Source organism: Cryptotermes secundus, unplaced genomic scaffold (genome assembly GCF_002891405.2).
Source record: "Cryptotermes secundus unplaced genomic scaffold, Csec_1.0 scaffold757, whole genome shotgun sequence".
In the NCBI taxonomy this organism is placed as follows: Eukaryota; Metazoa; Arthropoda; class Insecta; order Blattodea; family Kalotermitidae; genus Cryptotermes; species Cryptotermes secundus.
This window is the reverse complement of record NW_019729905.1, coordinates 428,109-442,026: the sequence shown is the minus strand read 5'-3', so window position 1 is coordinate 442,026 and position 13,918 is coordinate 428,109. Positions and strand designations below refer to the sequence as shown.

The following is a 13,918-nucleotide window of genomic DNA, read 5'->3' as shown; positions in this document are numbered from 1 at the left end:
ACGCAAAACACCTATGTCCAAAGTTGAACAGTTACGGAGATAATGGCCCGAGAAAAGTGTGGTCTTCTGGCGGGTCCACGCACTGTACCTGTCAGGTGACAAGTCTTATCGATGTTTGTCGTTGAGTGTGGTGATGACGGGTCATACTAGCCGTAAGCTTATGTGCTTCCTTCAGAGTACGTTGCGGCCTCACTGTGAATGGTTGGTAGGTTAGTTGTTCGGAATTGCTGAAATGCCTTTTGTATTTTCACACGTGGAATATTGTGATATGCATTTTGTGTATGGATTTTGCGGTGGCAATGCACATGCTGCTGTTGAAGAATAATAAAGGCATTTTTTTGATCGAAGGATTCCATCTCGAAGTGTATTTACGTGAATTCACCAGATTTGGCGTGATACTGGTTCTCTTCCAAGTGTTTCTGTGCACTCTGAAAGGGAGGATGTACGAATGATAAACATATGAGAGAACATTCTTGAGACAGTTCAGAGAAGTCCATGTCTGTCCACTTGCAGAATGGCCTCTCGCATCGGTGTATCACGTATGCAGGTATGGGGAACTTTACATGATGAAGAGTTGTATTCTTACCATGATCAAAGGGTACAACATCTGGAACCAGGCGACCATGCTCAGAGTATGGATTTGTGCCACTGCATAAAAGCTCATCCTGAACTGTTAAGCGTCATTTTATTCAGTGATGAGGCGTCTTTTACCCAGGACGGTGTAAATAATTTACGAAATGTGCATACGTGGTCCCATAATAATACACACGAGATAATGGTAACGAAATTCCAAAAGAGAATTTCTGTGAATGTATGGTGTGGTGTGCTTGGGAACAGGTTGATTGGACCTTTTGTGTTTCACGACAATTTAACTGGACACAAGTATCAAGCCTTCCTGAGGAATGAGTTACCATATTTGTTGGAAGACATCCCGTTAACGATAAGGAGCCAAATGTACTTCCAACATGATGGGGCTCCCCCACATTACACTCAGCACGTGAGACACTACTTAGATGAATCCTTCCCTAACCACTGGTTAGGTTGTGGTGGGCCCGTTGCATGGCAACTGAGGTCGCAAGATCTTACGCCTCTAGATTATCATCTATGGGGCCAAATGAAGATGTTAGCCTACGAAACTAAGGTCGATTCATGAGCAGCACTGTGGGATCGTATTTTTGCAGCAGCAGAACACATATGTCACCATACAGGCTTTTGCTACCCAGTCCCTCATAATGCGTGCCAAAAACTGCATTGCAGCTGGCAGAGGACACTTTGAACAATTACTATAAAGCAGGTACTGTATTTTAGTACAGTTATGTCGTCAGCTTATACCAGAATGTGCAGTCAGCCATGTTACGTCAGTGCTTGCCAGTCATGTATACTGCTTGGAACCCTAAGGACAACTATGACATGGTGTGCGAGTTTTTTTTTTTGTAGTTCAATTTAATGGCTTTATGTCACTCACAAGTTAATTTGATGTTACGTACATTATCAACATTACAGAAACCACATATTCCTGCCAGTTTTAATATGTATTTTGTAATCAACAAGTGTGTAACACCGGTCGAAGTTTCACACTTCTCTGGCCATTATCTCCGTAACCGTTCAACTTTGGACATAGGTGTTTTGGGTTATATCAGCATATTTTAACATAAGGAACACCCTCCCGAAGTCTGGCACATTCCTCCTGGGACACCCTGTATAGCAGCATAGGAAAAAGTGCCGGTACATAATAATAATAATAATAATTTCTAAAAAAAAATCATTATTATTTCAAATGCACAACTGCCACCAATGCCTCCTGACAAATAAGATACATGGGTGAGATCTTTAAAATCAATGACAGACAGGGGCATATTGTCATGGCTGTTGCCAAGTGACAAAATATTGAAAACTACACTGGTCTTACAAAAACAGTAGAACATTTCTGATCGCAATCTCCCATTCAAGTGCATTGTACATCTATACCTATGATGAAGAATTTTAAGCATTCACACCTGTTGGAGTTGTCCGAGTATAGCTGTGATGTCTGGATGGTTAGCCTAACCCATCATGATTTGCTGTGTGGTTGGCTGCACAAGGCCTGTATTCCACATCAATATGGTTCATTCCTACAACACAAGAACAAGCATATTTTCATGCAATACACTTTCTTTTAATAAAGAAAAGAGTACTCAAGTACGACTGTATTTTATGGTGCCGAGTATTTTTATTCAGTATCACATGACTGTACAGCAGCTATCATTTCCCTGAATTCTGCAATCAGACAGAACTTATAACAAAAAACTGAAATTTTTGGATCCTTGTTTATACAGTACTGATGTGGCAAAGTTTACACTGTGCTGAATAAAAAATTAATCATGCAGAATGGGTGGTCATATGACAGAAATGTAAGTTATATCCTTCAGAACAACAGCAGTGTTATCATCCCGCAATAATTAGTAAATTCCAGTACGGGTGGAATTCTAAACACCACCATTCAGTAACAAAGTTCCAAAAGGATATCAACACAACACAGATTTACAGAGCACAGTGCTACCCAATATAGCACAACAGCACTGCTGGAAATCCTAATATGTACACATCCTCAGAACCACTTCATTCACTGGATTTTGTCTTTGAATAGTGTGTTACTTCTGAAGCTTGGTGTGGGACAAATATAGGAACTGGTGATGACCTATAAAATCTGTGTACCTATATATATGTTAGACTTGTCTGTAAAAATGAACTCTACTGGACTATGGTAGTACCAGTATTGCATCCTGGTGTAATCACTGGCTAATGAATGGTTACAACATTGCTGTCACAATAACTGTATTATCTTTAAAATATTTTACAGGTTCTCACTGTAATTAATACTCTTCCACAAGACCTGCTTCCATGTGTACAGGGTAGTTCTCACCTTTGCCGACTAGCTCATGGCACTGCCCTTTCCAGCAACCAGTGTACTGCTGGCTGCGAGGTGGATATGAATTTTGTCAAAGATTCAATATGCATGTTGGCCGATGACATTCAGAATGAAGTAGTTACCATTCATAAATCACATGTGGTGTTGAAAATGCTGTCCCTCTACATACAGACATCCCTCACACTGGCAGAAAGTGTTCTGAACAAATATTTTCAATTTTGCTAAAAATATTTTCTTTTTGTTCTTCTTCCATTTGAGGGTTACTTTTGTAAATTTTGTCCTTCAAACGGCCCCAGAAGAAAGAATCCCAAGGATTAAGATCAGGTGAACGTGCTGGCCAAATATCATTAATATCATTGCTGATAATTCTGTCTCCGAAGACATCATATAAAGCCTGCATAGACATACGTGCAGTGTGGGCAGTAGAACAGTACTGCTGAAACCGGCCATAACTTTTCTTCTTCTGTTAACTCTGGAAAAAACTGCCCAAAATGACCTGTACATATCTTTCATAATTGTTTGGTTAAAAAACACAGGTCCAACAATCCCTCTTGCACTTAAGAAGACCAGTCACCAACTTTCACACGATGGAGCAGGACTTCGTGGGTAAGACGTGGATTCTGTGAATTTCAGTATTGATTATTTAGAGCATTTATGAATCCCTGCAAGTGAAATCATGTGTCACCAGAAAAGAATATCAACTGCAGATCAACTCACTTTCGATGATAGATCACAGAAACCAAATGCAAAAATAAACACTAGTAGCAAGATCGTGCAGCAGCAATGCATGGATTACCGTTGTCTTACTAAGCTTCAGCAATTGTGTTGCTGTTCTTGCACTGGACTCTGACACTCGTAGTCCCATGAGCTAGATGTTGCAGTGATTTTCTAGGTGTAAGTTCAGTTGGGCCCTTATGTCATCTAACTTCTCAATAAGCACTGGACGCTTATATATTTGTTGTTTCTTGTCTATTGAGGATCCTGCTCATATAACTGTGAACTCTTTCATCATGAAATTTACATCAACATTTTCTAGCAGATTGATATTTCACAGAGGTGTAATACAGAATCACATGTTGCTCTAAAGTATTCTGTGCCATGACATAACACACTACTCACTAATTGTAAGTTAGAACAAACAGCTAATGGAGCTGATAGCTGCAGCCCACTGCTGACAAATCATAACTTCCAACTCATGAACCACACTGTTTGCCATGAAACATAATGACATCAAGTGGTCTACAAAGTTAATAACTTTCTTTCAAACTAAACGTTACTGGTCATTAGGCATGCTGATTCATCAGCAAAGTTCGTACATGCCTCGCAGCCAGCGGCGCACCAGTTGCAGTGAACCATTCAAAAAAGGTAAGAACTTCCCCGTACACATGGCGGGCACAGAACCCTATTTGCAGTGTGTATTCTGTTAAGCTTTCCAACAATCTGCCCTCAAGTCATGCCATGAATCACAGCTGCACATTCACATCACATGGATATAACAGAGAGAACACCCAATAACGAAGGAGGCATTTTCTGTGAGGTACATGCCGAGGGCTAGTAATTCATAGCTGAGGCTGTGGAATGTTTAGGAATCTAGAGGAAGGGGTAAATCCTCTGCTGGAAGCCACTAGCAAGCAATGGCTAGTGAAGATTGAGAAGACATTGTGTGCTGTAGTTGCAGTGACCTTTGAAGTAACTCAGAGAGAACATAGTAGTTATTTGTAGTTACGATTGTAAGTATCCAATAAATCCAGACATCAACCCAAAACCCATCTATGGTCACTATGTGACAATGTCATAACATGGAAGATGGCCTTATATTGCACTGTTCTTTATGGCTTATCTTTGGCTAGGAAGGCGCAACACACCATTCACTGAACTGGCATTTCAGTTGTCTCACATTTCCTTACCAATGTGCCTACCTACTGTAATCTCTCAGGCTGAGATGTTACAGTTTGAACTATACTCGCGCAGGAAAAATAAGCGTGAGATATGCAAGATTGGGGTTTCCATGGTGGATTATACTGTATGATATGATGTTCACACAATCCAGCCTCCAGTTTCGATCCCGTTCCAAAAGGATCCAGCCCATACTCACACCCTATTTCTTTAAGATCATGTGTATTATCCCCATCTAAGGCTAGGCCTTCCAACTCATCTTTCATGATGAGGTTATCCTGCTAAATATCTATATTTCTCTCATCTCCCATGCAGGAAACGTCCGGCTCATATCTTCCTTTTTGATTTGAACACCCCAATAATATTTGGTGAAGAGTATGTTCAAATTCAGTACGGCTGGAACTGGGTGTGTGCAAGAGGAGACAAAAAAGAGAAATAGTAGTGTGTGATGGAGGTGCCTCTCAATGTGAGAAACAAACCCTTTCCTATAATAGTAGTCATGCTGAAATGCAGCTACTCCTGTGCTACGTTACAAGAACTTTTACTTATGCTCATGTGTGTCCCAAATTTCATAAAATGACCTACATCTATTGCTCTTCAACTTTCTTCTTTTCTAGATTCCAGATTTATGATGTGACATTTCTCACAATGGAATGTGAAAGTGAAGTATAACAGTTATGAGATAATTTGCTCTACACAAAGCCAGGCAACAAACTGACCTGCTTCACCTCTCCACACACTGTCCAACTTAGTGGACTTGTCCATCTGCGTGACGCCACCCAAAAGAGCAGAATACTGCTTCTGAGTGTATTCCATAACTCCTGGAACAAAGTCTACAATTTATGAAGCTCTTCAATTCACAGTTTTCACCAGCCTCCTGTTAGTTTCCTTCTTATGTCCAAATATCTCCCTCAGAAATCAGACCTCAAACACGAACAATTTGTGTTATTCTCTCAAAGTAAAGTAACGATAAAGTTGTCCCTATGCTTAATTAGTTATGCACTACACCATGAAGACGTATGGGGGAGTGGAGGTATAGGAAGAGACATAATTTCACACCCCTTCAAATTAGAGCCTAGAATGTTTTCCATATTACAATCTATGTATTTCTGCACAGCAATCAGCAAAAATTTCTGCAGTGACATGTAGGAAGCAATCCCAGAACTCAGCAAGCATTTAGTTTCTTTGGCAGTGCACTTTCCATTTGTTACTGTTATTCTCCAATATGTACTTGAGTTTTGCCACATTATCACAGGATTTATTGGCAATTTACAATGATTTTGTCCTGTATTCTGATTGTGAGATATAAACATATACTCAGTTTGCTCTCCATTCACTTCTAACCACTACAATATAACGTCTATATTTTCTGTTATGGTACTAACATTTTGCCCAATAAATTAATATCAACAGCACAGATCATAAGCTCATGTGTCCCAGTCAATTCCAGTCCCACCTAATGGCATATTCTGAACCAAAGCTCAAAAGCAATGGCAACAAACCATCTCACCTGTTTGAAACAAGTTTTAATTCAACCATTTAAGTTAATGGGTATACCAAATTCAATGAAAATGTTGTACAATATAGCATCCAAAGTCACAGACTTTCTTGAAGTTGATAAACATCTGACACAGTCTCACTGTACTGCCACTTTTTCGCCCATATCTAATGAATGCATTGTAGCTGATCAGCAAATCCACAATGGTCACCAATAATTTTAGCTAGGTACAAACTTAACATAAGAAAATAGGCACTGATGGCACCAATATTCCTTGATAAACACCAGTCTGTGTGCGCATACACATGTGTATGTGTGTGTGTGAGTGAGAGAGAGAGAGTGTGGTACATTTAATGATTCCTTGCATTGCTGTGATGACTACCTTTTTTATTACTTGGTGAGGTGGGACTGAGTCCACTTCTGGCCTATTGTACCAGCCCCAGATGATAGGTAAGGGTGATTGTGGAGCAATTGGTGGAATGAAGATTGGCAGGGGAAACCGAAGTACTTGGAGAAAACCTGCCCCAGTGCCACTTTGTCCACCACAAATCCAACTTGACGAGACCTGGGACTGAACCCAGGCCGCCATGGTGGGAAGCCAGCGACTAACCGCTTGAGCTATGGCTACAGATATTAATGATTCCCTGCATTGCTGTGATGACTCTACCTTACTACAGACAAAATTACAAGGTTTGTAGATCCTAGAACATAATTTTATACTTTCTGCTTACATCAATTTGAGAGAATTTGATCAATATGAGGTGATTTATGTCTCCAACCTTGCAGTAGCAATCTCAACCTAAAATAACTGGGTTCAGAAACTAATGGCTAAGCTATATGTTATTTCAAGTCTCCCTATACTGTTAACCCTATAAGTAACTTCAGCCATCTGTTCACAATACCGCAGGAATTAGCAAACAGATGACCATTTTTATATTTTACCAAGTCAATCCTATGGATTCTACACCCATTATAATTTAGCCTACTTCCTCTGATACAAAAATTTTTGTAAGTCTGGCAGTAAAATATTCTTGATTACTAAANAAATTTTCCTTGCAGACATAAAACTATCCCAATATACCGATTAAGTTTCATATATTTCTGAAACTTGTGATATAAGTCTGGCAGTAAAATATTCTTGATTACTAACTCTCAATCTCAATTTTAAATAGACAAAATATTTTGTTCTGAGCCTGTTCTCAAAATAAGACACCTCAGTTTAAACTACTTCACCTATGAAGCAAATTTATCTCAGGTTTGCTTCAAAACTTGTGGAAACAGTGTTAAATCTGTGACATAAAATTGTCAATTGATGTAGATCTAGGAGTAATGATCCCAAAGGTTAGAAGAAATGAGCAAAATTGTAAACAAACCTGGGTAGCAAAGCCATGGGGCCAAAACCTTACCTTCAAAAATATAGCATAGTAGTATTGAAAACACAGCAATTGTATGAATGTACAAGGGGTGGGCCTTCTCGGCCCTTGCACCGCAACCTACAGTGAATTGTGCTTCCAAAACACAGCAATTAAACTAGTAATGTTGTATCCTTTTATTGCTGGAATATGATAGTCTCTGGTGCTGTCATCTTGACATTATGACAGGAAAGTGTTAAAGTTATCACAAAACATGATTTTGTCCATTCCATTCCTAGGGAATGTAGTGGACCAGAGTTGGTCAATTACAAGTAATCCCAAACAATGTTAATTCATCATAAAAAATGCAAATTTCATGTGGACCTTTCTGGATTTCAACAAAATCTGGTAAAACTCTAAATCATAAAGAAGTGAGCAAGAACACCAGATTTTGGTGCTCCACAGCTTGTGACATATTGGTGGCAGGGTTCAAAATTCAAAAGAAATTACACTGGTATAGCTTGTATACAATGCCATGATTTTGCCATTGGGTTCATTTTATAGCTAATAAAACTTATGTTTTCCAATGACCANGGAACTGTGTGATAATCAATTGTAGCCGTTATTTGTAGATTGTTAAATAAACCAATTAACCATCTCTACGGCGTCTTCGGTAACGTAAACACGTTACACTGGTGTCAGAAGTGGGATCAGAAAAGAAAACACGTTACAATATGTTCAACACTGGTCAGTTTAAATATCATCAAAGTTGATCTTTACTCTAAAATTACTATAAAGATATATTTTGCCTGAAAATATTTAAAGGTACATCTCTTTAGTCCCTTTCTAGTCCGCATATACACAAAACATGATGGGGGCATACCAAAGACATCGTTAAATATAAATGCAATGTTCACAGTAGATAATAATAATTTCATATTTGAACAGAGCTTAGGCTAGTGTTCACTATTTGGGTTTCTGAGCGGTGGGAAGGCAAGAGGGAGCTGTAGGTTTAAGATCAAGTTTCACATCTTATTTAAGAAATCAGAGGTTCATGATTTCTCATATGCATTCCTTCACTAGATGAGCAGAAGGTGTTTCAGACACAAATCATAGAGCTTACTTTCTACTGTAGACTTATAGTTGCCAAAATTTTGTGCCATTAATATAATATTTAGGCAATGCAAGTTTACAATCCAACAGTAAAATGCAATTCAACTGATGGGTTATCATGTTGGGCTCATTTCTAGATCATCACAAAATTAAATCCTGCTAGTCAGAAATTTTTATCATATCCCATTAGAAATGTTATGGGTTGTTATAAAATACCACTCCTACTACTACTACTACTACCACCACAACCACCATCACCAGCAGTGGCAGCAGTAGCAGAAGTAGTAGTAGAAGCTACAGTTTTGAAAAACAAAATATTTTAACACATAGAGCCGTTGCTAGGTAAAATGGCCTGTACACATACAACAGAGGAACATGTCACATCTGTGGTGACATCACGCAACAAAAGGGGAGCTGCTTGAAGCAGTGCTGCCACATGATCTGTGCGGCTGCTGTGATGCAACAACAGAAGAGATGTTGGAAGTGGATATCTCCATGGGTCCACTCTGAGGCTATATCATTAGACATCATTAGAGTTCACTTCAATAAGTGCAGTGGAATGGAGTCCGACAGTTGTGGGACAGCTACCAGCTGGTAAAAATGTGAGCACAGAAGCAGAGGATATTGTTGGAACTCATTACCAGACAACCAGTTACCAAGGAGCAGACTTAAGTGTGTGCTGTAGTGAACTGCAGAATCTGATTTTGTGATAGTGTTACACTTACTTGTAGTCACTATCTGTAAGTGTTCAATATATCCAATTACCTATCAAAACCCAGTGTACAGTCACTTACATATGTGCAAATATCATTGCTAAATGCTCTCCTTCTCTCTCCTTGCATTAAATGTGTGGAATATAAATCAATAGTTTTGCACCATTATCATCTGCATGATTCTTGGCGCAAATTTTCGACTTCCTACCTCCAATGATCCATTAACTATCAATGTCAGAACGCAGGAGGAAGAAAACTTGTTGTCATAGCCATCAAATTTTTACTATACATTCTTTGGGGGGCATATATATATATATTTCTTTTTAAGATTACCTGGACCCCAAATTAATTGACGATAGCGTGCCTTCTATCTCACAAGCCTGTGCATCTGCCATGATGTTATTACTGGCTGCTGGAAATTAAAGTAAGCAAAATAAGAATGAGGTCAAATGTAGCCTCCAATCCTGAAAAGTCGTCAACTGTTTCAAAAGTTTAAAGGGCACATATGCACAGACAGTATGGTGATCTCGTAAGCTTACTTTTCCCTTATGAAGGAGAACCAAGAAATCTAACAGTAATTACCATAGCTACGAACTGACATAGTGATATGACAACAATGACAACTGTCAGACCTCCCTACTTAACATAATTCAAACAGTTCACAACTGTTTGCATCTTCTGTGGAGGCAATATGTAGCAGAGTCCATCCAGTAAATGTGTGATAATCAGTCTTCATGACAGTACCAGTTCACTTCACTACATTAACATTTGGTTTGGAGGGGTATGTAAACGAAACTGAAGGTACATGAGGTTGCAGAAACTTACCTTCGTCTCATCTATGTCTTCATTAGCACATAAAACAAACTCAAGACATTTGTGATCACCTACCATGCATGTCACAAACCTTGATATGTCTTTCACTTCTGTGCCACGAGAACCTGCAGCTAGTAATTTCATTTTAGTACTTTTTGAATTTCAGTGCACATTACTTGTGTGATATGGCTACATGGTGTGACATGTTCCTACAACTTCCCAGATGTTCACAAAATATACATTAATTTGTACCATTATCTTCCTCCACAACCCTTGGCAGTGATACAATGAAAGAAACTGCATCCAAAACCACCCAACAATAAAGCACTTAGTGGCACGATCTTTGAATTATACAGATGCTGTAAACTGGCATATGCAGCAAGTAATTTCACAGTACCTGCTATGCCATCATGGGGGTCCTTCACAGCGTCATGCGGCTAAGGAACACCACCCTGTTGTCTCATTAAAGCAGCTTCTTTTTATGTTTGTTAGCCTGTTGCTCTGTTACATCTGCAATCTGCAATATGTCCTTTGCTTGTGCGCTGTTCCCTCTAGCAGCGTGTGGTGTAAAAAAGTGTAAGTGGAAGAAAATACACCACACGCTGCTAGAGGGAACAGCGCACAAGCAAGGGGCATACTGCAGATTGCAGATGTAACAGAACAACGGGCTAAAGAACATAAAGAACAAGCTTCTGCAATAAAAAACCTAGTGATAAATATACCGTTCTAAACAAGTGGACGGCACCCCTTGTGAGGTGGAATACAATTTCACATAAGTAATGAAAATTTTAATAGATTTTTATGTTATTTTATTACATTAAGTGGACTCCAGTGTGTGATTTTAGCGCATATTAATACAGTGTAGCAGTTTTAATATATTGTCATGTGGATGGCGCAAGAGGAAGTAGGGGTCACGTGACCTCTGTGTTTCCACGAGTGATGTCATGTACCCCCATTCCTCCCATCATTACGCAACGCTTGGTAAACACCCCTCACCACGAGGCTGTGACATCATGCAACAGGCAAATCCCTGCAGCGACTATTGCTAGGCAATGCGTAGGTAGAAACACCTGACAACAATACCTGATAGCTGTTGCTGAGCAGCAATGTGTTCTCTATGTTGTCCATGCCAAGCCTAAATACGGAGCAGCGAATGCTATTCAGTAGTATTCAGTATGAGTTGAAGTCCAGCAGCTATGAGCTGAGTTGTATCGAATGAATGGCAGTGACTCCAGCAGGAGAAGTAATTGTGATACTGCCGATGGCAGTAATTGGGAAATTGTGACTTGAATAAGTGTAAGAGCGAATGTGCAATAAATATGCTATATCCACGATGGCGTGAAGTTATTTGTCGCGTGACACACCCAACACACGACAATATCAAGACAGCCGAAGATGGCCATCTAGAGCCAAAACATGTTGTGTTAAAAGTGGACGTGGAAGGAAAAAGAACAATTTGTTTCATTATTGACGGACTGTGTTAGACATAGACGTTTTAATTCTTGGTGAGGTTAACCACTGGGCGAATTTCAAAGAAAGCATCATAGTTCTCTTTTATGGGGGGTGCTCAGTCATATCACTGAAATGCAGAAACGACTGGAAAGGTTGGCAGTGATCTCTACTTAACATTTCCAAAAGCAGCCTTCGTAGTCTAGAGGTAACGTTCCCACCTCATGACTCATAGTACGCGGGTTCAAATACCTGGCGGAGGTCGTCGAATTTTTAAGGGCGGAAAAATTCAGGGAACAAGTCCTCCGGGAGGGACTTTAAGCCGTGGGTCCCGTGTCGTAGCTTTATGGCACGTAAAAGAACCTCATATCTCCAAAGGAGGTCACTGAGCCAAATTAACGGACGTTTCCCGCCCAACAGCAGTCTCTAGTACCTCTGGTAGATGGGGAAAGCATTATAGATACCTCTCAGCTAGTAGAGCCGGTCTCGCTGGCTGGGCGGGACTGATGGTAAGCACCAGTACCGGTAGGATATAGACTGGTAGAAATCATAGAGGGAAGCACAATGGACCAATACAGGTCTCAGTGCATGGGGAAACCCACCCTCTCCAATAACTAACTAACTAACTAACTAACATTTCCAAAAATCCAGAAGTTCGGGTTAGCTAGTATTTGTCTGGAATGTATGATTATCAGGTGGGTTTCTAGCATAGTCCCATTCTGATTTATGCAGCAACAAGAGCTGCTACTACATGCACTGTCACTTCTTTCCACTTCCAATATCATAATCCAGGTAAGTACTGCAGAGTGCTTTCAAGATACAACACAGGCATGCATATCTTTGGCTACCAGATTATGTATTTCTACAGGCAAAATTCTGAGGAATATTCAAATGACAACAATCCAGTTAATCATCTCATACTTTGTTTTCCAATAAAACCAGGTTATGACTATAAATTTACTAGCTTCTCCAGCTGGACATCATATAGTTCATTCAAACAGTTCACTCCACCATTCCCTGCAATCTAACTGGTGCTGCTATCCTTAACACCCACCTACTTCATCATTATCTGCATCTGCACCATCACTCAATTCAGATTCAGCCTTGATATGACATATCATCCAGTTTCAATCTCTTCCTTACATTAATTATGAGGGTTATTACATATGTAAATAAACAAAGAAAATGATAAAATTACTAACACAAGAGTCCAGTACTTAATATTATATGTATAAACCATTTATCTACTTAAAACTGTAAAATGTCAAAACACTGGACAGCCATGTGAAAACATTTTCATACAACTTCAAACGCTTCAAACTATGTGGCAACACTATGCAGACCAATAAAAACCAATTTTCATAGCAAGTGAATGAAGATGAATGATGCAGTGAAATAAGAAGGTTGTTTACTTATGTGAATTGAAATCAAATGTTTTACTATATGGTAATGGAAGCTTGTTGAACTTCTGTGAAATATCACAGCAACTCAGTTACGTGGCATTCATTCACAAAGAAAGCAGTCACAAATTCTAACACAGGAAATACTGCATGGTTGACAATGTTCCTGTACTGGTCCACAAAATGATCTACTGTGTCCTGTGTGTTGTTCCCGTGATAACATCACCACAAGAACAAGAAACAGTTTTCTGCAAGTACTAAGAATCACTTATTCGATATATGACATAAACTCCATCCTAAGTGCAATAATTTATTGTAGTTCTTTCATCTTGCTTTCTTCTACACTACATGTTTCGGCCACAAACGGCCATCATCAGGTGTATACTCTCACGTAGCTGCTACACTGCACGCAGTTTAAAATTTAAAAAACACTAGTCTTCCCAATTGTTCATTTCGCCGTTGCTAACAGGTTTCGATATATCAGAATCTTCCCCGCTGATATCTTTCTGATATGTACAAAATCTTTGTTAACCTACACACATCAATTTGATTTTCATAAACTGGCACTTTTAAAATCTTCAATTCCAGTTTTAAAAATTTCCTTAAAATTTTTTCAAATTTTAAAATTTAAAATTCTCATGGTTACCCGCCTTATGTCTACAGTGCTGCAGTGGCTACTTCTTGTTTTCAGCACTGTTCAGGTGTTATTCTGTTTAGGCTCCCTGTATTAAAGATAAGCAGTGGCACGCACACAGGGAGCCTACACAGAATAACAC

At 39.4% G+C, this 13,918-nt stretch overlaps 1 protein-coding gene across 4 annotated transcripts in view; it reads right to left on the bottom strand.

The window, feature by feature from the left end:
- The window catches only part of LOC111865797 (mucin-12), a gene marked incomplete at its 3' end in the record, with an annotated part of 176,152 nt that overhangs the window by 146,909 nt on the left and 15,325 nt on the right, over positions 1-13,918 (bottom strand). For 2 of the 4 annotated variants that reach the window (XM_033751969.1, XM_023854092.2), the window contains 1 exon segment: positions 1,998-2,111. 4 annotated transcript variants of the gene reach the window in all.